Source organism: Meleagris gallopavo, chromosome 2, assembly GCF_905368555.1.
Source record: "Meleagris gallopavo chromosome 2, MGAL_WU_HG_1.1, whole genome shotgun sequence".
In the NCBI taxonomy this organism is placed as follows: domain Eukaryota; kingdom Metazoa; phylum Chordata; class Aves; order Galliformes; family Phasianidae; genus Meleagris; species Meleagris gallopavo.
Window position 1 is genome coordinate 10,065,099 of NC_139405.1, and position 25,814 is coordinate 10,090,912.

Sequence of the window (25,814 nt, forward strand, 5' to 3'; positions counted from 1 at the left end):
CACAGAACAGCTGCCATGGACCAGCCCTGCATTCAGCTCGTTAGGGTTCAGCAGTTTCCTAAAACTCACCCATCCCCACAGCATCTGCTTCCAGTAGGAAGATGGAGTACGAAGGTACATTATGACAACAGGAGCACCCATGTGGTAACTACACCAATTTGGCTCACAGCCCAAAGGTTTACATCAATAACAGTACCCACATTGTGAAAGATGTGTTCTTCGAAGAATAGGTGCAAAAAGGCCTTCTGAGAAGAATGCCTCACTGCAGCAAGTTTTACAAGGCACAAAATGTAATTTCGGATGCATTCAGTGTTTTGCTTCTTTTAATTTAAATTGTCCCAAACCCTTACCCCAGAAGATAGGCAGTTTGTCAAACTGCGTTTTGTAGAGACCACTTTAAATGTGATTTGGAAAGTGTTGCAACATTTAGTATAAACACCAGAACATCTGTTGGGATTTGGATCCAAATCCAGATTCAACAATGTGGCATGACCTTATTTCCACCTGGCAACACAATGCTGTTCCTCCAGGGTGCAGGTAATGTGTTTATCACCAGTCCCTGCCTATTCAAGTTAACACTTTTTAACAGTGGATGTAATCTTTGGTAAAACTGAGCTTTTACAAATTGCTGAATCACATTTAAGTTGCCGAGCTGTCTCTTCCAAAGCTTATGTTTTCCCTAAAGCTGTTTAAATTCAGAATACTTACCCACTAAGTGAACTTGGGTAAGTGACCAGGTTATCAGCATCTCTGAGATGGAGTGCAGAAGACTCTGCAATATCAACTGAGTTGTGCCTTATTTATGTTGTATGGGAGAGGTTGGAGGAGCTTCCACAGGTGTTGGGGATGAGAGTGTCAGATGATGCTTCCAGACCTCTTCCAACTGCTCAAGGTGACATGTCACTGCCATGAAATGAGTTTGGGTCATTGCATTAATTTCCACTGCTCTCTGCAGGCATGTGACACTATATGATGACAAATCTGCAAGGACTTCACTTCAATAACTTTTTTTTTTTTTTTTTTTTAATGTACCAATTCTATGCTGTAGTCAAGAGTCAAGCCACATTAAGGCAGTAAATCTGACAAACTAAAGGGATTTTATAAATTGACTGTTATATGACTTTTCAGAACAGAGAATAGCAGGCTCATTGCTTTTAAGCCACCAGATCATTGTTGCATGCCAGTGCCAGTGTTGAATTTTGCTTAGTATTTCAGAAGCCCTGCAGAGTAACAGACCTTTCCATCTTCTAAGGATTTTGCAAACGGTTCAAATCTGAACTTCATTATTTTTAACCCATTGACATTAGTTCATTTCTAACTGAATTCTATTTTGCTACAATAAATTTAGAAATGCACATGCTTAACCAGTCATAATGCTACCGTGGAGTCATTTTTTAAAATCCAAATATATCTGTAAACAAAGAAAAAAGCATATTTTCTGTTACCAATTTCCACCTCTCACAATGGAAACTAAAGAAGCTTCTAGAAACTAGAGAGAAAGAGAAATCCTCGAGGACACACAGAACTGTGCAAAGGTGGTAATTTTCAGTGAGCAACATGTTTTCTTGTCCAACAGTCATGTGTCTTCTCAAATGCTGTTTCCAGCCATACCAACACACTGTTTTCTATGGGCATTACTGTTATTTCTACATAACAGTAAGGGTGCCCAATACTTTCCATTTTAAACATGCTTTCAGCAGCTAATGACTTTGCCAAAGCTTGATCATTTGGATAGAATTGTTCTATGCCACTTTCTGCCTCAAGTTAATTAGCTGTGCTGAGTATAGAATACAAATGTAACACCGTGCTCACACAGAGTTTTGCCCAGATTAGAAGAAATTATAAGTGATGCCTCGAAAACATTCAAGTTATTCATGTCAGGCTGTGATGAAAGGATTTGAAATATAAAAGGTGGTGGTGTTTACGTTAAATATTGCTGCTGTTGGAAGAAATAGCACCAGGTCAACCGTATTAAATCTTTTGTATGTCGAGGCCAGCAGTGGGTACAGTGACTTGGAAGGGGAGATCTCATCTTGTGCTGTGCTTAGATTTTGTCTGGACTGGTGTCATGGGGAGGAGAAGAAGAAAATTGTCATCAGTAACAAAACAGATGGACAGGACTGATACGGAAGACATGGGAGCATTTGAGATTAACAGCTGGGTAAAGAGAGAATCAAGGAGAGTGGAAGATAATGGGTGAGACAAGTTGCCATCAGGGAGACAGAGATCGGGAAAGAGACTGAAAACAGGAACGAGCTTGATAGCTGGAGGCAAATGAGTGGTGGAGGCAGGAGCCTGGAGTTCCTGTGCAATGCACTGAGCTCCTTGGTGTTGGCTGCCTCCTGATGCCAGTGGCTGTGTTAGGGCCAGAGGATGGGAGAAAAAAGCAAGCTCTCCCAACATCTTCCCTCTCCAGCCAGATGCCTACATTAGATTTGTAATAAATCACTTGCATTATGGAAACTACAGTGCTGCTCAGATACTGGAGGTGGATCACAAAGAGGGAAAGACTGGTGAGAGTGTTTTGAGGTGTGGGAAGAAGGAAGTTGCTAAGAGAAGAGGATAATTTGAGCTCCTAAATGTCTCAGTACTTGCTCATGCATATTCCCAGTACAGGGATGAGACAGAAATCACTGCATATCCAGACCTAACGGCAGCTTGAAACCTGACTGTTACATTATTTTTCCTTCTTAGTGAGGTGTCAAGAGAGCGTACAAGATTTTTAGGTTGGGACTCTGCTACTTCAGCTGTGATTTGAGCATTGGGAATGATGTTTCTGCGTGTGCTCATGTTTCTGGTTACATAGGAATAAGCAGGTTCTTAAGTCCTATATCCTCTCAGGAAAAATGATCACAGTTAAAACTGTCAGAGCCTTGAGTGCAATCGTTTAGTACCCAGACAGCATATCTGACCAAATATGGCAAATAGGGAAAGAAAAGACATAACCTGCTCCAACATAATAATCTTCTTCATCTCCCCCACCTATTCCATCCTCTTCATGGAGCAAGGGAATATAAAAGTCACAATCCAGAGGGTAATGGTTGGCTAAGGAAAAGCTCCTATGTCCTCTGCAGGCACGCTCTGGTACAAACCATAGCTCTGGTACAAACAAAACCTCATCTCTGTAATCTATATCCTGGCTGTAGACTTCTGTGCTCTAATTATTCTGCAAGCATCTCTCCTCACAGCCTGGAACAGACTTTGTAAGGGCTGAGGCCACTGGAACGGGGAAGATTTATGGAGCCAGTCAACCTTGGCTTCCTTCTGCAGAACCTTCATTAAGAACGAAAAGACTCTTCCGAATCTTAGGGAGAAGTTTCCCTCTGCACCGAGGATTACTCACTCTTCCTGGTACACTGAAGTTGAAAGATTAAGTAACTTTTCCCAAATATAGAGTGTATCTCCCCCAATCACACACACACACACGTACACACTGCTGACTTCTTAAGTGAAGCATCTAAGGAGGAAAATGAGATTAAAAATTTAGGAGTAATAATGAGGTCAAGTTAAATTCACACCATTTCCCCGCCTATGCACAATCTATGTCATTAGAAAGGATTAATTTTTTGTTGCAATTTCTAATCTCATTATACCTTTTGTCACAAGAATGATTTATCAGAATTTCAGTACTTAATGCTATACTTTTTATGAAATACTGTATTATGTTCTTACATAGTACCTTCATTTGACTTTCCCAGCATCCTGTATTTTCGTTAGCTGGTATCCACTCACTCATACCGCACTACTCAGCATGGCCATAAATAGAAAGACCAGCCAACCACGTCGCACAATATTGAAAAGGTCAAAGTAGTATACTACATTACTGTAATTCAGAGAATACTGTTGGCAAAGTATTAAAACTTTGACACCTTATTTATGTGACAACTTAAGTAATGAAAATAGAAGGCATTGCAAAATGATTGCATTATTACTAGTAATCATTGGGAGACTGAGGAATTACAAACCCCTCTATGTTATTATCTTTATGGCTTCATATAAATTCATGTTATTCTTTAAGTACTGCACCTTTTATGGTGAAGTCTGTAGTCTGTTCACTACTTCTGATATTGTTTTAAATATAAATGTATAAGGAGGTCTTAAGGAATATTCAAAATTATTTTTGAATCATGGCACTTTTCTTTCAGCTAACCAAGAAATACGGGTAGGGAAAAAAAAACAAAACAAAACAAGGAAAGTACATCTAAAGAGTGTTATTACTGACTACTTCTCCCCCACTCCTACTTCTGCATCTAGATCATTCATTAAAAAGACATTGAATAGGACTTCCACATACGCATGGAAAAAGTGATGTTTCTTGACAACTGCATGGTCTCCCACCTCTTTTCTTGTACCCCAGGATTCCTCAGACACCAGGGAAACACTGCAGAAAAACTTGCAAAGCAGCAGTTAGTTCCTCAGGCTCCTCTGATGATGACTTCATCATCAGTCTCAGTATCCAGTGCTGTCTGATGTTCCAAAAGCCTCTGGCTAATCTGAAAGTCAAAAGACTCTGTGTCAAGTCATCTCCAGACATGCAATTTTTCCCAAAGAGCATGGACGTACAGCTGTGCTCCTATACAGTAGAAAAATTCACAGAGCAGAAAGTAGATGTTCTTTTGATTGTCTACAGGAAGAAAGAAGGAACAATGTGCAAGAGGCAAGGTGAGAGCATCACCTAGGCTTTTTAAGATAGCTGCAGGAGAACTGGGGCTTAGTACACAGTCCATAGCGCTCAAATTCCAGTATGCTCAAACCCCCCGCATCATTCTCCCACAGAGACCCTGTAGAGAGAACATAGTCCAGGCTATAGCCAGGCTGCAGTGTCTGCAGGCAGTACAGCTGAACAGCCATATGTAATCTACCAATAATAAGTGACTACAGGGCAGAAAAGAGCCTCTGGCTTCCATTTTTTGTACGTGAGATTTGAAAGGTTTTTTTTTTTGTTTGTTTTCAGGTTGAGAGTGTTGGGTAAAAAGCAGCAGCCAAAACCATATGTAGGGCCATGTCTGCATAAAAATGATGTCTTACTAGAAGCCAAGAAAGCTCCTTCCCAGATGGTCACACTTCCAATACAGATGCTATTATTCCAGTATTGTGGTTGTGCACACTGCTGACTGGTTTAATCAAGGAAGTGGTTGTGCTCCATCTGAGTCATATAATCACCAGCCCAGCTAGGAAACTGAGACTATATGCTTATATTTGACTAAAAGTCAATAGTCAAAAGACAAGATATCATTTTCCAAGAGGGTGATTTAAAAACAAAACAAAACAACAAAACAAAGAAAAACCCACCTTCAAATTGGTCTTTGCCTTCATCAGCAAAGGTCACCCAGGAGCAAGGGAGAAGCGGAGCAGCACATTTCCCAGCTGATGCGTGCCTCCTGCTGACTCCCACCCCGAGCTGGTGCCTTGGCACAGTGCTGGCAAGGCTGCGGGCCCTCCGGCAGAGCAGGTGGCTGTGGGCGGCACGCTCCACCGTTCTCCCACACCAAACAGATTTGCTGGCACTGGGGGCGGAGAAAGCGAGCTCCACCTGAACAAACTGAACCCCTTTGCTTTTGGGATGATGGCTGGAGGGATGGAGTGAGTGCCTTATGGAATTTTGATTTCAATTTTGCAGCATATGGAAATTTGTCTGCAAGAAGAGTGAGAAATATTTAGAAACAGTTGGAAAGGCTGTCATTGAAATTTATCCTGGTTATGTCTAAACATGGAAAAGGACAACAGAAACCAACGTTAACTTAAGAAAAATGTAAAGAGAACTGACTATGCAACAAGCAGAAGGCTTATTTCTTTTTAAGTATAAACAATCTGGTGAGGAGGAAGAAAGGCAGAGCTATAAAAATAAGTGAAAGCAAGGAAAAAATAATGAGGGTAAAAAGAATGCATCAGTTTGCAGAGATTTTTTTCTCCTGTTCAGCAGTCTGCAAATATAACTTTCTTAAGGGAAAAAACAGACAAAATATTTCTGTTCCAAAATGTCATAATGGAGAATAGCATAAAAGGAAGGTGTGCTGGGGGATGAGGATAACCTTTAGCTTTGGACAAGCTTTCTAAAACACCTTCTTTGAGCGGCTGATCTATCTAGCTGCCTTGTGCAGTCACTGGAGAGAGACGTTATCCTCCTGCTCCACAGGGCAATTCAAAATCCAGGAATGCAGGTGATGCAGTAATGATAAAAACTATAAATCATAAAACATAGGTTATTTTCTTGCTTTGGCTTATGACATTTGGTGGTTTGGAGACTGTGAGAACAGCACCCTTTTTTGATGCCTCTCCCTTTTTTTCTGTTCATTAAGAGCACCTCTGAGCATTAAAACACTGCCTTCTCATGAACATTTTGCATTTTTTTCCTCTTCTCAGATCTGTATGTTTGCCCTCCCTCCAGTGCCATGGGCAGCGGCAGGCAGTTGAAGCTGGTTTTGTCCATGGATGTCTTTCCCCACCTCTGTCTTCTGCTGGCAGAGAGGACCTAGCCACAGGGAGCAACCTTTTACCCAGGACAGCATCTTGTTTACACCTGCAACTGGAGCGTCCTTCGTGCAGCAAGGCAAAATTTCATTGTTCCCATGTTAACTTGTAAAAAGGCCATATTACAGAGAGAGTGGAAACAGTGTAGAGGCAACCTAACAAAATATTTGAAATTCCAAGATTGGCAATGACTATAATCAAGGGTAAAGACAGAAATAGAGAACGTAATTGCTTCTAATTTGAACATAGCATTTACTCGCTTCTCATAGATGCCAAATAGGCAAGAATATCCAGATTTCTTTTGAAATGAGTTTATCTTTGAATAACTGACTTAGCAGATTGACAGAACAAGTAATATAACATGCTTGGATGTGTAGCATACGACAGAAGCACAAAGTCAGGAAAAGCTGTTATTACTGTTATTACTTTACAAAGTTGCTGAATCTAACACAGCAAAAAACCAGTGCAAAGCCTGAGTTACTCTTCCACCATGGTAATCTGGAGAGGCAGAGCAACACAAATTGCCTTGTTTTTCCTTGAAAATCAAGTACTCCAAGAAACTGTATGTACATGTATTTTGGAAAAATCATAGGATTATTTCATTTTCCTTTCTTTCCACATATCTGAAAAAAACAATTTCTCCTCCTTTTGTTTCACTTACCAGAAAAAAGTGCAGTTTAGCCTTGGAAAACAACTCATTGCATTTACTCAATTTAATGTTATTACTTAAATTTTCATTGTGCCATTGCTCAGGAAATACTACTTGAAAAAAGCATTGTGTTAATGCTCATATTCCTATATATATATATATATATATATATATATATGTAACCCATTAACCAACTTACACCTTTGAATTTCAGCAGATAACTTCTTTTCAAATCCAAATGCCCAAATTTGCTGGTTACTCATAATCCATTCCGACAGAAGACAGGAACCATATCACATGTTGTATTTTGCCACCTGCTGCAATACAATCTTCCAGTAAATGTTCACAAGCAGTGTGCAAACCACAGCCTATTTTTGGTAGAAGCTTCCTCGATAAAACTTCAGTGTTGCTTAGAAATTTCTGCAAAAATAAGTTGAAGAATTTGAATCAATAACCCATTGGCTCACTGCAAATATTGGGCAGGTTTTATGGATCTCTGAAAAAGCACAAATAGGAAAAGCAGAAATATTGGCGGAATAATGCATGCTCTGTAGTATATTACCTCAATTTCTCAAATCTCCCTGACTCCCAATAAAGCAAGTAAATCCAGTATTGAAGAAACGTGGCATTGCCTGGATTTCATTGCACATGAGCTGAAGCGCCATCCTGAGTCAGGCACCCTGTGTCACACAAGCAAAATGTACCCGACAAGGGTCCCAGCAGGAAGGCTGATAACATAACAAACACATTCGGACAGTAGAGTATGGACCATAAGCAAAACTATGCTAGGCTAGAGTTGGAAGGAGAAGAAGCAAAGAGGTATGCAAGTGAGTTAAAACATGAGAGCAGCCCCTCATGGCTGACGCAATTGCATGCGATGACCACTACTGTCACTTTCCAATTTGCTCATAGGTTGGATATTTGAACAATCTCATGCTGTTTTCCTTCCACCCTTCCCATATTCTCTAGCTGCCTTTCTCTCGTTGTACCTTCTTTTTTGCAAGGTCACTTGTGAGGTGTATTCCACGTGCATGAATAAAGCCACAGTGCTTACTGCACACTAAAAGAAGGAATCTCTTTCCTCTAAGTCTCAACCAGTGGACACCAAATAGAGAAGAGCAACAGTTCTACTTTGCAAGTAAGCATTTCCTGTGAGGCGCTTTTTTCTCCTATTTCCATAGGTTAAATATACTTGTTGTTTGCATGAAACCCATCAGCTAAAATATCCAATACTCTCAATAGGACCATATATTTGGAATACATTAGAACCACATTAATGTGTCTTTCCACACAGTGACATGTTAATAGGGCAAAAAGCTATTAGGACCAGGCTGTCAGACATATACAATAGTTGAATAGCTGGGTCAGCATGAACATGCATTGTACTATAATTCATAAGAGAATATAATAAATGTATGGCGATGCAAGTAGACAAAAATGAAACATTTAACCATAATTTTCAGCCTTTCTTCCAACATTTTTTTTACCCCTCCAACTACTAAGCACTTAGGCAGTTGCCAACATTGTGTTCTCATTTATACAACATCTACTTGAGCATATGTGCAAGGTCTGAGTACATGACTAGTATGCACTTTCAGGGAGATAAGGATTTTGGTACTTATTTATTTTATTCAGAAGTAAAAGGGGAAGAAAAAGTTAAAAAAAAATATCTGTACTTACCTGTCCCAGTCAATCAAATCTTTCATACACCGAGATTTTCTGTTCTCTTTGCTCCAGTGAGATTAATATCAAGGGAAGAAGAATGACACCGTGCATGTGGAAAAGAGAGGAATAAGGAACACTGTTAGAAGCTCAGCAATAGTATGCACAGGTTTATTTACTTTCAGTGGTATATACATACTGACTACACTAATCACACACACATATCTATTAGGTGTGACTGTTTTCTTCTTGACTCTGCCAGCAACTCGATACTTAACACATCTTCTATACGTTGTCATTTATGCACCTTCTAAATTACAGGATGCTGCAGGACATATTGTGCTTGCTGACTTGCTCTTGGTAAAGGAAATTCTTACAATCAGCTGGCCAACGTGACATTACATTTGATCATAGGGCAGGGAATGAGGGTGTGGTCCTTGTGACGAACGAAGTCTCAATATGTTTTCAACACAGTTCAATAGAAAGAGAAGGGACAAAAAAAAAACAAAAAAACACAAAGAAACATTAAAACAAAACAAAACAAAAACAAAAAAAAACAACCCAGCACAACAAAACTGAAGAAAGAAAGTCCCTAGGGAAATCTAAATCCCTATCACAATGTAATGGAAAGAAAAATAAATATTTTCTAAGGGCCCGAGGCTAACAAAGGCTGAGATGCTAAATCTCACAGAGGCCAACAGAAGCTGGAGGCCTTTAGCACCCAACATAAGCAGTCCCATCACTACAAAAACTATTCAAACATGCTTCAGCATTTAGTTTCTAAATCCAGAGGAGATCAGAGGAGTTAGCAGCAAGGTAGTATTTGGGGATGGCGGTAACAACAGTTACTAACTGCTAAACTCAAATCAGAGACTGTTGTCAGAGCTCCTTCAATGCACCCTTTCCACAAGCAGCTTGATAAAGATGGAAAAATATTCAGGTTGTCACAACATGCTCCACAAGAGCTACAGGAATGAACCAGACAATAACAGGATTCAGGAAGCACTCAACTTCAGGGATGTACTATTGAGGTCAACGTTCAGATCTCTATTCAGCATTCTGTGCTCAGGCTTTGGCTCTGCTGCATTATGAGGTTTTATCTTCTGCTGTGAAAGGTGAGCAACATCTCTGAAGTCAACAGAGACATCATCTGCAACTGCTAAGATCTTCACCCAAAGAAGAAGTCAGAGTTACAAATTCACACTGCTATCCACGCATCAAAATGTTTTGTACATTTCAAAGCTGACTGAGGCCCATTTCTGTGGGTTTTTTTTTTTTGTTGTTGTAAATATGGTTAAAACATCTCTCCTGACAGAGAAAATTGACAATACATGCTATAAAAATGGCAGAGTTCAACAAATTAAGTTATATGGACATTTAAATTGAGGATTACTAAGATAAAAAAAGAACAATCTAGAGAAAAAGAAAATTAAAATATCCACTTCAGCACTATGAACAGGAAAGACAGCACTTTATGAGCTCCCCAAACTGTGCCATTTTGGATGTTGTGGTCTCAGATGGAGATTGAAATGTGGACAGAAATTCATTATTGTTACCTATAGCCATAATAATACAAAGGTGTTAAATATACCATGGAAACCTTTCCCATCAATTATTGCATGAATATTTTTACATACAGTTCAGCAGTATAAAAACAGACACTCTCTTTTGAGTGCAAAGCAGATGATAAAAGTGAAGGAGCTGGACCAACAGCACTGGAACCAACTACGACAGGTAGTTAAGAAACAAAAGATATTGTATTGCTTCAGGGGCAAAAGAGTAACCATCACAAAAGAATTGCAACTGGCAAAGAGATGAGCTTGTGCTGAAGAGGCATCTCCCATTGACTCAGCCATTTCAGGTTTGGGTAGATGATGAGACGATGGCAAGAGCAATCATGACCCACCCCTATTGGGAAGGTCCGAAAAAATCCAGGATGCTCCTATTCCAAGCACTACTAATACTTCTAGAATTTAAAGCTTTCTTTGCTTATGCACTTTCTGTACTTTTAATTGACACCTTAAAATGAGTTGTGACACAGCTAAAGAGTCCCCCTGGCATCCGAGCCCCACCTGTGCTTGGTGTGGCAGTGCTAATTCAGTTCTATTTTACAACCGACTGCAGAATTGTCCTCCCAGCACTGCTACTCATCACAGATGTGAAGGAATATTCAAGTTAAGCAGAGACATCTGCCCGCATTTTCCCCCAGCTATATTCCTACTAAATACAGTTTACTTCTCTGAGCCTCATCAGCTACTGCTCTAAATACATTCCTTCAAAAGAAAAAAAAATAAAATCTCTACCTGCTTTTAATAAAATACCTATCAGTAAAAGCAGGATTAAAAATCAGTACTCGTAGACCACTGAACAAACTTCTTTCTGCCTCAGTTTATTCAAACATAAAATGGCTGTTATATTTACTACAGTATCTCAAAGAACAGTTAAGAGGCTTAATGTTATTAATTCAATAGTACCAATTCTGACTTCCTACGGGGAATATGTAATCATTCCAAGTCAATATATATTCCTAAGATTTATAGTTTATGGTTTTTGGTCATTAGAATAACACCATTTGCTAGATTAATATCCTAGTCCTACAGAGCAGAATGGAGTACTTGTGCTTTAGTTAAGATCATCTTTTTTTGCGTGCTAGTTTTTCCTACCTAATCTGTACTGTTTATTTTTCCTATCAGACAGTAGCATTACTGAATGCTTGCTTCTAGTACATTTGTATGATTTTATTTAGAAATTCATTGTTCTATAAAATTTCCTTGGAACAAAAATAATCTTTATTTATTAGTGCTTTTTTGTTTGCTCTTAAGCAGTCAGGTCTCCTCGAGTCAATATATCATAGAAATCTTTTCAAAAGAGTAAAACAAAGCAAGGAGAAAGCTCCAGAAATCACTAAGCTCTATTAGAACAGAAAATCACTGTAATACTAATCCAAGAAATGCCATTTTCTGAAAGAACAGGTTCAGGTTAGTCATTTTAGAAATGGTAACTAACTCCCAAGTTTGACTCCATAGGGATTATTTACTATTACACTAACAAGGGAGAATCCGCCGTCTCTCTGAAGAAAAGATGTCTGGATTTTGCTGTATTTTAAATCCTCTGTAAGAATTAGTCTGATCTGTTCAAGGGATGCTTGTCAGCCATTTCCAGGACTAATTGGACTAAAGTATGATGTGACCTAATTTTTAGCACATGCCATAGTTTTGAGATTCCTAAATGCTTGAGCCTTGAGAGTTTTGTTGTTCTCTGTCAGTTACAACTTCACTGTATCCAGCTGCCAGCAGAGGGAGAAAACATGATATGAAGTCTAGAAATGTAATACAAAGCACCATCTCTCATCTGCACTACTGAAATAAATATGATGCGGCTTCAACCACTGCTTTTCTAGGACAGGGTACACTCAATGTCAGTTCCCCAGCCCACATGTAATCTTATTAATTCCCCCTCCTCCCTGGAGCTTCCTCCTCCCCTTCCCCCTTTTGCCTTTTGTTCCATGCAGGATGAATCTTTATGAGATGTATAAATAGTGGAAGAATTATGCAAAGGGATTTATTGTGAAACTGGAAATCGTTTCATTGACATTAATGGGAAAGTCTGTCTTTTGGAGAGCTCCACATTTCTAGATGCCATTTCCTCTTCTCAAGGTCCCCTAATGCAATGAACCAGGGCAGGATGTGAATTGCCTTATCTCTGTTACGCTTCAGAGACATATGTATGAGATGGGCTGCTTAAGGGCTACATTTAAAAAAAAATTATTTAATAAAAGCAGTGAGTCTTCTACATTCACTTGCTTTTGTTTTACTGAACAATTTGCTGATCTTATTGGCACATATGCAGTTACTTCAGTTAGATTATTACGTTCTTCCTCAAAGCTCAGGATGCCTGGCCTCTCCACATATATGCCAGTGCACACAAAGCCATGTAAGAGTATTTAAATAATGTGTTTCTCATTCCTTCCTTAGGAGTAAACCAGCCAGCAGTAGCAAAGGTAGGTAGCTCTTGCTGCCTCGCTGCTTCCAGCACAAGGAACTCAGCTGGGTCAGGTGGTTGGTCCCCTCCATCCTCACACTCCAGGGCAGGATATAACTGAGACAGACAAGTTAAATACTCTCTCTCTTCAAGATTCCTATCTCCATCAACTGCCTCAAGCTTGATGCTATGCACAGCCTGCTGTAACTAAGGGGCTGGGGAGGCATTGGCACTACTGAAGCGTAAGGCTGACAGACATAAATCACTTGTTTATTGTGCTCCTCTTCCTTAAACTCTCTGCCCCTTCAGGTCACTCTGCTTCTTTCCAGGTGTAGCGTGTTACACACAGATGGTCATGGACCTAATAGCAAGTGATGGCAGTGCTAATTCATCCAACACTTCTAGCTGTCTACAGGTGCTCATGAGTCATCAGGAGTTTTGAGAATTTTTGCTCCATGGCTAAATTAAACCAAGCTGGGGGTGGTAGTGAGGAATGACAACCAAGAAACACTGCATCAAAACTCCCAGATCATTAAGACACTCACCAGAAATGGGAAAACCCCAAATGAGATCTTCTGTCCACAAGGAATCAGAGGTTCACATCTGAAATTTTTTGTACAACAGCATTGCAGTACTGACCCTCTGAAATAAGAGTTGGGACAAAATCCTCCATTCCCATTTCTGTCTCCCTAGGTGAGAAGAAACTTCAAACATTTCAACGAGAGAAGTTTCAGAAAAACATAGGAGGTCTTGAATAGGGCTGAAAGGGAAGAACAAGGAACAGCAAGCAGTTCATAGTAGCAGCACAGGGTAGAAAAGATTAACAATGTAGTGCAGAAAAGTCCAAGGTTTAATACTTGAATCACAAGGGATATTATTATGATTAAAACTTGCTACCTACAAAGGCAGCAGATACCACATCCAGAGGGGGACTGGCTGCAACATCAGCACAGGGCTCTTACAGAGGCATAGCAACAGCAACAGCCTGAGTGCTCAGTCAGAGGAAAAAAAAAAAAAAAAAAAAAAAAAAAAGGCCATAACAGATTCAGGACAGTGCGACAGGCTTGCTGACAAGGCCATAGAGGAGAAAAACCACCTGGCCCACATGCTGTTAAATGTGACAAGTGGACACAAGCAAAGTCCTGAGGTTTCTGTCCTCTCCAGCCTGGCAGTGCTGGACACAATGAGGCACGGGGTTGTTCTGCACCTCTGTTCATCAAGTTGTGATACAGATACCATGGCTGGTGAACTGAGGGACAAAACATAGTGTGCTGCCTTGACCAAGATCTGTTTCAGGGCTGGTCTGCCTGCTTTAGAACACCACAGAGCCATGTGCCTGCCCCATGCAGAGCTAAGGATAAAGGCTGTGTGTGCTACCAGGACGCTGCATGCAACCTTCCAAGGCAGGATGTAACAGCCAAACACATACAGCCACATGGCATATGGTAACACACCTGGGATGGACCTCAGGAGCGTACTTAAGCCAACACTTGGACTAGTACCAGTCTGAGCTTTGCCCCTCATTGTGCCACTGAGCTTTCACAACTCTACACAGGAGCATAAGGTGATATACAAACAGAGCAAAGGACCAATAAAAGTTCAATCAGCACACATGTATTGCCACTTCAGAGAACAGCACTCACTGGAAGCAAAAACACCACATCTTTGTAGGAACAGTGCAGGAGTTCCTGTTTCAAAACTACATTAATCCAGCAATCGCAACTCAGTGCTCAGCAACAGGCACTAAACTTCAAGGACCAGGCGATACTGATAGAAGAAGGGTGCAGATGGCTATGCCATTTTTACCTGCATGTAAATTCTACCAATTTAAACTCAATCTTCTGCAGGGATTTCTCTAGAATCCTCCCATGTCAAGGGGGCTTACCTTCACAAGATACATAGATTACTCAAAAAAAAAAACCAACAAAAAAAAACCCCACTTTGCAAGCACAATCAGGAAGAGAAGTGATGTGCACACAACTGCTGCACTTCAAACACCTGCTATACAGGCACGTTTGTTGAATACTGATTGTCCCCTACAAGGTTCTTCACTCAAGTGCAGCAGCTCAGTCATAAGCTAGCATCTAACCAGAAGGACTGTGCTGTGTCATGGTCTGGGGTGGCACATAACCACTTTGGTACCCATAATTGTTTTGATACCCATAAGTGCAAGCCCTGCAGGACTGACCTGGATTTATCATTGCATGCTGCCATGGTCATCCTGGTAATTCATTGGTCACAGCACCAGTGAAGCTAATACCACTTTATGCTGTCCAGAAATTAGTGCTAAAGAAATTTTATACTGCACAGCGACAAAGAAGTTTTCGGTTATGTTTGTTCACTGGCAGGTACTAAATGTCATCCGGTGTCCCACATCATAGTGCCCAAATGAAAGCCAGCAGATATCTCCCTGGGTTTGCTCAGCCCAGAGCAGAGGAGCTGAGGGGAGCTCTCATGGCAGTTGCAGCTTCTCATAGGGAGCAGAGGGCAGCGCTGAGCTCTGCTCTGTGACAGCAACAGGGCCCAAGGGAATGGCATGGAGCTGTGCCAGGGGAGGGTCTGGGGGTGAGGGAAAGGCTCTGCCCCAGAGGTGGGCATGGAACAGGTTGCCTAAGGCAGTGGGCACAACCCCAGTGCTGGAGATCAAAGAGGGTTTGGACGCCACTCTCAGATATAGAGTTTGGGTGGTGCCTGGAGCTGGACTCAATGGTCCTTGAGAGTCCCTTCCAAATCAGTATATTCTATGATTCTATGACTTGTAGCACAGAGCTGCAGGGAATTTACGTCTTAGGAAATCAGGAGCCTGGAATTCGGTGAGGTCACTGCAGCACAAAGGAAAAAAAAATAATTCAGGTGCAGGCTATTCTAGAAATGGCTCATGCAGTATTGTGGATGTATTTAATTCAACATAGCAAGGACTACGTACCCAGATTATTTATCATTTCTTTTTTTTTTCTTTTTTCTTTTTTAATAAGGTTGTGTGCAGCTCATTTTCCCCTCAAAAAAGACCCTCTCATTTGTAACTTGCCAGGGGCAAGTAAAGCATAGCAAATACAAAGAAAGCAAAGGCCTAGCGGGATAGTTCATTTCAGACTTACACTGCTAGTTACATTTGCTGCTTGCCTGAACTTCTACAAATGGGGTAGGCATAGGGAAATTGTTTCCCAAGTAGCAACTCAGTCATGTAGCATATTTAGAAAGCACTGATTCACTTCCAGAGAAGCACGCAGACCATAAATAAAAGTGATAGATGCAATCAGCACTTTAAAAAACAAACAAACAAAAAAACCCACCATCAATGTTCTACAGAGAAAGCTACAGCTAGTGATGGTGTACTTATTGTCTCCCATGCCCAGCCCTTGGAAGAAAGTACGAAATTAAAAGATCAATCTCTGAGAAACAATACTTAAAAAGAAAAAAAAAATAATGTTATTCCATATTTTCAAACATCCTTCTCCAGTTAATTTTTCCTCAATTGTTTGTAAGCAGCTACAAATACTTAAATAAAAAAAATCAGTGAACGTATAGCTCAAGTCTGCAATCTTGATTCTGTTTCCACTCACAGCAGCACAAGCCTAGAGTTAGTTAACTGAAGTTGATATTGAAACAAGTAAACTATAGCAAGTGAAATATGAACAAGACTGATCTACAGAAACATAGAAGAAAAAAATCCAGCTTCAACTTGCTGGATCCATCAAGCCAAAGTAAGAACAGTATTGGCAGAAACAGATATAGAAGATATATTTTATGCTCTATGTATAAAAACATTTTCACTTTTTTTTTTTTTTTTTTTTTTTTAAGGAAACATGACAGTAGCTGAACTTTTCTTCTTAAGGGAATACAGTTACGATGTGAGAGTACTGACTGTTTTGGGAAATTAGCATTTTCAACATTGCATTAGATGTCATGCTGCAGACCAAATTCTCAACTAATTAAGCGAGTGCAACACCTTCAATTTGGGTGCAACTTCATTCATCCATAGAACTCCTCAGTACAAACACTTTCACAGGAAGCGTTAGTTTAGGCCAACATGATTTAACAGCACAAGCATAGCAAACTTTGGAGGGGACCATACTACCACTTGTTAATGCTAAGAATGGGAAAGATAATCACATTATACAGTCTGATCTGCTGGACAACACTGTCCATTCACGAAACCAAAAAACTCTTGATTAATTTGATCCTGAGCATTCGTATTTACCAGCCAAGTAGCTAAGAATGATGAAACAGTGACTGGACCAAGAGCAAAATCCATTCACAACCACCCAGGCTTGAGCTCTGGTCTCCTCACAGATCTGATTACATCTCTCTCCTTGTGGTTAAAGAAGAGGTGAAATAAATAAAAAGCGTTAAGAAATTTGAAGACCTGCAGGCAACTTGCTGAAGCACAAGATTCAGTAACTAAAGTAACTAACTGAATGGGCTAACTGCCCAAATTCAAAACTAAAGTGTTGTGAATACGGTGAGATTGAAGCAAAAAATAAAATAAAAAACCAAATCCCTTATTGTTCCTTATCTTTCATCCACAGAGAGAGCATAGACTGAAATACACTGTGTAATGAATCTGAAAGGTTCCTAGAGCCCCCTCATCCCATAAACTACCTCAGCATTTAATTATTCTGCTCCTAAGGGCCTTTGCTTTTGTTCCTTCTCCATCCCTGTGGTTGAAAAGCTCCCTCTTATAAAGAAATTGAATTATTCAACTTCACCTTCCAGCTACTGAACTGTGATACACCTTGTAATAGTTGCTGTCATATCACTTCCCATGTTACAGGGCTGATTTGCAGTCCCCTTTGAATATTTTCATTGAAGAGACTTGTGCATGCAAATAATTCAAAAGTCTGTAATAAACCATCTGCTTCAGCCAGTGGTTCAGTTCCAGTTTCTTTGCCTCATATTATACAAATTTCTTAAAAGGGTAAAAAAAACTTCAGTCTTTCTACATACTAAAATGCTATGCAAGGAACATTTCTTCCTATTCTTGTTGTATCCTTCTATTTATTCCTCTCCACATCCTGTTTCAATTTCTCTTAAAAATTATTTATCCTATTACCAGTCCTCTTTTCAGATAATTTCCAAATCACAACACTATGCCACTGCCCAGCATGTCATCAGAAACACAAAAGAGCATCAGGCTCAAGTTTCTAAGGAAAGCTACTGCAGGCCATGTCTCTTCCACAGGTCTCCATTTGCTGTGTTATCTGTGGACAAGGTAAATTTTAATTCAATTAGCATGTTTAGTAAATCTCAGAAGGAAAGCTTTCTTTCTTTTTTTTTTTTTTTTAATTATAGTAGTTTTTGTACTAAATCAATATAATTTCAAAGATGGTATGTCAACCAGAATTTAAGATCTACCAAATACTGTCAAACCATCCTTCAGAAAAGGAACAGCTTCCCACCTCTTCTTATCTCCATTATGTAATGAAAGTCTATAATATAATTCCTGCGTATTTCTCAGACTTAGGTCAGAACAGTCCACTGTGATGGCTAAAATATTTAAGGAAAAATGAAGGGAAAAAAAGGAGCAATCTGTCATTTGATTGTGCAGATCACTATGACCATTCTCAGTGCTGTGGTTGAGGTCAATGTTTTCCCATAGGATGAAAAATTCTCATCCTCCATTGCATGGACTGGACTTACACTCAGGTTGTGCTCTAGATGGAACATCTGGTTACTACTGCTACTCCTAGCTACATATTTTTACAGTTTTACCGCTTGCATCTAACAGTTGGTGACTGCCCTTTGATACTTCACCAATCTCATTGATTTCCCACAAGGGATCAGGACTTGAGTTGCATGTTATCAGCACTGGAGTTGCTTAGAGATACCTCACATTCAATGCAAACAGCCATTTTCAGATCATGTAAACCAGCTTCTTCAAAATGGGTAAATAATAATTGTTTGCTTCATTCTTCAGCAAAAAAGTATCATTTACAGCTAGAAAAATACAATGACATGGTCTAAAAATTCTCTCCTCTACGTGAAGACTGCCAGTTCTCTCTGATGGTAGCTTTGGCTGTAGAAAGCTCTCAGCAAAGCAGGAGCATTAAAAATAAATGCAAGATATTTCACGTACGTTATAACATACTGAACCTTCAGAATAAATTATTTATAACAAAGGTTGGATGTGCCATAATAGCATCCACCCAGCAGCTAAGAAACATACAGGAAATGAGAAAGCAAACTGCAGAGACTAACAGAAAGATGCCTGACAGCTACAGCTGCAAGTCTGATAGGAAGAATAACATATGCTTAACTAATATTATTCAAAGAGGAGGGCAAAGAGATTGTCAATTCATCCTATTCTCCCCACTTAGTAATCAATCTCCAGTAAGAATACAAGGATTAGAGAATTTAGCAGAATCACAAATCTGGTATATTTGTTCATGTTATGCATCTATATTTCTATGCAAATAAAAAAAATCAGTTGCCAAGCCTTCACTTAAAAAAAAAAAAAAAAAAGTGAGACATGAGATTTCCCATACAATAATAATAATATACAAATTTTCAATTAGTATCTCAGTTCTTATATTGCTTTTATCATTTATATTATCTGGCACCTTCTAGTAGCACTTATATAAGAGCATGTGAGTGTTAATCCCAGGGTTGTGAGTTTCAGTCCCACATCAGCACTGCAAGACTGTTGTAATTTAACCCAGCAAGCAGCTAAACACCACACAGACCTCCTCCTCCCAGTGGGATGGGAGAGAGAACAAGAAAGTAGAACTTGAGGACTGACATATAACAGTTTACTAAATAGAAAAGGAAGAGAGAAATAACAATAATGATATAAATATACAATTGTTATCTATTTGTGTGTGTATCTATATTATTAGCATTATTTCTCTGTATGTGTATACACAAACATATACACAAAGTGATGCACAAAGCAACTGCTCACCACCTACCAACCCACCAAACAATGCCCAGCCAGTCTCTGAGCAGCTTACCTTCCCTAGCCAACTCCCCTCAGTTTTATAGGTTGTTTGTTTGTTTGTTTGTTTTCTCCCTCCACGTGATGTCATATGGTATGGAATATCCCTTTCACCAGTTTAGGTCAGCTGTCCTGGTTCTGTCCCCTCCCAACAACTTGTGCCCCCTAGTCCCCTTGTTGTCAGGACAGTACCAAAAGCTGAGAAAGCTGAAACATCCTTGGCTCCATACAGCACTGCTCACTCACACACTTTTCACAACTAGAAACATCAGTGTGTTATCAAAATCTGTTTTTCTCCTAAAGCCAAAAGACTGACTCGTACCGGACACTATGAAGGAAAACAACTCTGTCCCAGCTGAAACTAAGACAAGATTAGCTTTGGTAGGTTACTTTCTGAAGGCATAGAATCACAGAATGGCTTGGGTTGGAAGCTTCCTTGAAGACTACTCAGCCCCAAGCCCTGCCATGGGCAGAGCTGCCCCCCACCAGCTCAGGCTGCCCAGGGCCCATCCAACCTGGCCTCGGGCACCTCCAGGGATGGGGCACCAACAGCTGTTGGCAGCAGTGCCAGGGCCTCACCACCCTCTGAGTGAAGATTTCCTTCCTAACATGTAACCTAAATCTCCTTTCTTTCAGTTTAAAGCCATTCCCCCTTGTTCTACCACTATCTGCCCATGTAAAAACTACATCTTCCTCCTATTTATAAGCTCTTCTTAAGTACTGGAAGACCTCAATGAGGTGTCCCTTAGACTTCTCTAAGCTGCAAATGTGATAATAAAATCAGCTATTTCAGGTGACGTTCATGATAGGGAGATAGAGCCAAAACTACATTTTTTACTTTGCAAAGAACCTCATTTTATCTCTATCTCCTTGTTATAGAGGCATAAATTTGAGGTGTTGGAGCGAAAACCCATGATGCTGATCTGTGGATACAAGTCCTCACACACTATGGCGTGGAAACAGGAGAAAGTGGCCAGTGAAGAAAAATACTAGAGGGAACTTTATCCAAATCTCTTTAATATAACTATCCTTAATCTCTTTTATATGACTGAAAATCAGCTATTTTCCTATTCAATGCTTTGAATCAGATTTCAGAACATGATGCAAAATAGCCAGTGTTCACTATGTTTTCTATAATTACTTTCAGATTCTAAATGCTTCCCTCCACCACCAGAGAGCTGTTAGGTCAAAAAAATACAAATATTCACACTCTGACAAGCAAAAACCTTTCAGCCTGAAATCTTTCCCATAAGAAGATAGTCAGAATGCTCATCAGATCCTGAAATCTGCTAACCTCTTTGCTTCAGAAGATCATGCTGAGGTTGTGAAGGGCATGCACTGGTCTGTGCTGATGCCTCAATCCGTGCTGCATCTACAAATTTCATGTTCCCTACGATGGCTAGAAGTATTGCTCCTCATCTGTATCTTACATGGGTGCAATGAGTAGAGCAAGGTACATCCTTACACCTGAGTTTCAATCATAAACCATTCTACAGATGGGAATTGTCCAAGCACCATCTTCAGGGCCATCTGTACACTATTCATCACGCTTGGTGAAAGCCCCTGAACTCAGTAACACCCTGTTTATTGTCCAGGACTGTCACCTAAATATAACAGAGCACAAACTAATCATTTTTACAGCTATCACAAAGCTGAGCATGGGAGGTGAGGATGAAGCTGAGAAGCATGCTAACTTGCAGTAAGGAACCTGAAGCGCTACTTCAGAGTTTTTCAGAATGGGCAACAAAGAGGCTGCTCTGCACCACGGGTTGCTTTGTAGCTTTCAGTGGCAAAAGTGACTACTTTACATTTTTCATGGACCACTTTGGAAACATGCATACACGCCAGGGCAGTGGGGCCGGTATCCTACTTCCAGTGTTTTACTGAGGAAAACACTGTTCTTTCTCACTATAAACAGGTAGAGCTCTATGGGATGGGTGAAACTAAACATACAGCAACCGTTAATCGTTTTGGCTGAAACCAGAAGCACATTTAACAAAGCAAGAAGCATAGAAGCAGATTTATAAAAATTGTTTTACAGTCAAACAAACTATTCAAATCTACATTACGCTTCTCATCAAATACATTTGCATACTGAAGTCTAAGGGGGAAAAAAAAAATTCCCATTTGTCATTGGGAAGAAAATCCCATCATGGTAGTTTTAGATACAATTCTCTTATTAAATCCATTGTGAATTCTGAGTAATTCCACTGACGTCAGGGCTAGAATGGTATAAAGAGCGTGAAAAATATGAGGACAACTGCATCCAACATCACAGCGAGAATCACACAATGAGTAACACAAGTTGAGGCAGAACTTCAGTGTAACCTTGCAATGCTGACATGCTTTAGTTATTTTATATCCACTATGGATGTTGGTCTGCTGTTAACAATATTTTCTCACATTTACAGTAACATACCTGCTAGGAACAACATAACTTTTTTTTTTTTTTTTTTTTTTTTTTTGAAGTTCCATTAAAAGCACAGGGACTATTGAGTAAATTAAGGGCTTGGGCAGTGATTAATCATTTCAATATAATTAAAAGTTAATTGCGTGCCTAAAGAAACAATGTCAGAAATTTATTCATACAGTGGGAAAATAGGATTGGACAGCTTAAGTTAGAGCAAAACTTTTGTCCTTCCACTAAGGGAGACAATTAAATTACACAATGATTTTTAACCAACACCACTTTTTCTGCCACAGCATTAAACACAAAGATTAAACTGAACAGCTGCAGCAAAGAAACTGGAGCAATGGCATTAATAAAAACACAAGGGCCAGCCATGTTGCGCACCACAGGGAAATTCAGTTTTGCACAGTTGGTGTTTTAAGGCACATGTGACAATTAGTATAGCAAAATAACTTTCTCCTTGCTGAAGCATTATACTGCAAATTGAATCATTAATCTCATTTACAAAACGTGCACAATATCCAGTACACCTTGATTGGCTGAGGCAATTTCTTCTCATTAGTGGGTAAATAGCTCAATCTTGTTCACTTTACATGTGGGTCACTTTATCTAAATATAAATACTTCAGCCTCAAGACCCTGTAAGAACTGTTCCTGTATTTATACAAACAATTTAAAGTTCCAACATGTTGGGGGTGCTCTGAGCTAACACCTGCTCAGACCCCATTGCTGCCACGGTAGAAGGCTTATTGCAGCCATCATTGTGAAGATAAATGCTCAAAGTCCAAGGGAATTGAAGTTAAGTCCATTGAAAGGCTTGATCTTCTAAGGAAAGACAAGTTGACTGAGGCTCCTTAATTCACATTTTTTGGCAAGCTCTCTGTGGTATTGAAACCATGCTTTCCTGCCACATGTGCAGAAGGGCGAAGGCCAGTACCTCACTAGTAGAGGACTGCTGCCAATAAAACCAGGTCCCAAAGGAACAGTCTGTGCTTTCTGACAGCAAATGCAACTCAATCACTTGTTGCCTCGACAGGCTTTAGCCTCGGCTTCACTAGGTAGTCCAGCCTGCTTCTACGTTCACTGCTTCCCTCTCCTTTATTAAGGAACCCTTATTTTTGTAGAGTAAATGTTAGGCAAGTAGAGAGGGACTGAAGCTGTGACTTGCTCTGGGACACAAAAAGGGACTTACAAAGTTTCTAGCAAAACCACTCTTTCCTTGGGGAAGCTTTCAATGCAGAGCTCTGCATAAACAAAAGCAATACAAGGAATCACCTGCATTCCTCATATCCCTTTTCCTTCAAGTATTTAACTTTAAAGCCTTCCTCCCCTGCATACATAACCATATGGATGATCTAAACTGTACTTGTTTTCATTACATCACCTAATTTAACAAAATAGCACTGACACCACCAGACACTGAGACGAGACCACCAGATCAGCAGTGCAATAACCTGCATCCCACAGAGACAGCCTATGCAGGGAGACAGGAACACTACACCTACCTGCCACCTGCTCTCCCACTGACACCCAGCACAGGCTGTTTTGAGTGCTTTTAACTTAAAGCACATCCTCCTACCACCTATTTGCAATTTCAATCTCCACTGTGTGGCTTTCCCTATCAATAGAACAAATATAGGGTCAGGTGTAGTGTAGCACAATGCAAACCTCCTTCACCTGGAGCATGCAGCAAACTCCAACACATAATGGTTCTGAGGTTTGAGTCACACATTTTTCTATGTCTATCAGCTTTATTTAAGCCAAGTAATAAACTGCTAAGTAGAAAAAGAATCAAACCTTGGTCTTCTTGTATTTATCATAGGCAACTCTTCTTCTGTTTCTAGAAGTACATCTAAGGCCAGCCACCAAACATTACTCAATGGAGTCAACAGATCATTATGCTACAAAGTATCTGATTTGAAGAGTCTTAAAAACCTCCTACAAGGAAAATGCATGAGAAGACCCTTTAAAATACTAGAAGAAACTATTACATGAAGCAGTAACTCTCCTGGTTTTAGCTGGGAGAGAGTTAACTTACTTTCCAAGTAGCTGGCATGGTGCTGTTGTTTTGATAGCACAACGATGTTTTAGTTGTTACTGAACAGTACTTACACTATTACTTACAGTAATAGTGCTTACACTGGGACTTCCCAGCTTCTCCTATAGCCCTGCCAGCAAGGATCTGGGGATGCACAAAGAGCTGGGAGGAAACGCTACCAGGACAGGCTGGGCATGGGTCAGCAGGTGGTGAGAAACTTCAATATGCATCACTTGTTTTGTATGTTCTTTTATCATCGTTATATTACATTCATTTTCTGCTCTACTAAGCTGTCTATCTCAACCCATGACTTGCCATTTTTCCAGTTCTCTCCTCTGTCCCACTGTTGGGTGTGAGCAAACGGCAGTATGGCTTTCTTGCTGGGTTAAATCACAACAACACCTCAGCAAAGAAAAAATAAATAATAAATAAAACTACCTATTTACCTAGCTAAAAAGGAAGATGTTAGTCCAGATTGATGTAAACCTCCTACCTTCTGCCTTGGGACCTGGCATGGCTTACCTCTCTGTTTAAAGGCCCACAATCTCAAGAAGTATATTTAAGGAGAGAAGCAGCAATGTGGCTAGAAGTGCTTCTGGTAAATTGGGCAACTGCTGTTTGGACAGTGTAAGAGGGTGTGTTATGAGCATCTGCTGTTTGCAGGCTCTGCTGGGAAAAAACCTTCTGCTCTACTGTACTGAACTTCTGTCTTTATACATATAGAGCTGTATAAAAATTGATGTCTAGACTTGTGCTGTCTTGTTCTAGATTGATTTTTTTATATATATTTACAAATGAAAACAAAAGTTCAGGGCTTTTTCCCACATAAAATCCTTGGTCTCTAATCTGAAGCAGAGACTTAACAGTAGCAGCTCTGGCTGAGGGATCCTGCTTCTCACACAGCTACCACTTTGGCTGAGCTGTGAGACCTCAGGGCTAGACGTGGTCAGATGCTAAGTGCTTCCAAAGCTACAGTATAATGGGGTCATCTGGCTCTGTAAAACCTCCAGGCATTTCTTCATTTAGTTAGTCATAGTAAACAATTACATAGCACATACACTTTCTGAGAGTTTAAAAACATTACCATTTTAACACTCATTATGAATTTTTGTCCATCACTGCACTTCTTTGATCCGACCGAAATTAGAAGTTCTGTCACATCACAAGTATAAGCTTTTCTTGCTACATCAATCCTAGAAGGAAGCAAAAAAGGTGATGGAACTCCGGGAAAAGGATTACATGTCACCTAGCTTCTCAGACCAGTAAGTCCCAGAAGACTTGTCTAAAGCTCTGAATTCAGAAATTTTGAAATACTCCTATGATACTATGAACAACTATGCCATCTAAGAGCAGGATTACATTTCTTTAGATTATTCTTATGCTTTTTTTGTGTGTGACTGAAAGGACTTTCTCATCTGCTTCTTTCACTCGGCAATAGTTAACTCTCTTGGGCCAATCCTCCCCAGCCTTACAAGAAGATGCAAGGAACAACGTTAATCTACTGCTGAATGTACCTGCAGGAGTTAAAGAATGACACTCACTGAATACCATGAATATTTATAATTGTAACCCACTGTGGCATGTGTTTTCTGTTTGTGCTTTCATCACATTTCTAGGTGATATACATTTTTTTGTTGTTGCTGAGAGTAAATACAGGAACTCTGAACTAT

General features: G+C 40.0%; 1 long non-coding RNA gene across 1 annotated transcript; it reads right to left on the reverse strand.

Moving 5' to 3' along the window:
- Nucleotides 1-322: 322 nt before the first annotated feature.
- LOC146544863 (uncharacterized) lies at nucleotides 323-25,339 on the reverse strand. Its single transcript, XR_014881750.1, has 6 exons — nucleotides 25,229-25,339; nucleotides 8,801-8,851; nucleotides 7,320-7,540; nucleotides 5,293-5,635; nucleotides 4,339-4,493; nucleotides 323-903 (listed from the first exon to the last, which is right to left on the reverse strand). It is a non-coding gene; the product is annotated as an uncharacterized LOC146544863 (long non-coding RNA).
- Between the last annotated feature and the right edge of the window lie 475 nt (nucleotides 25,340-25,814).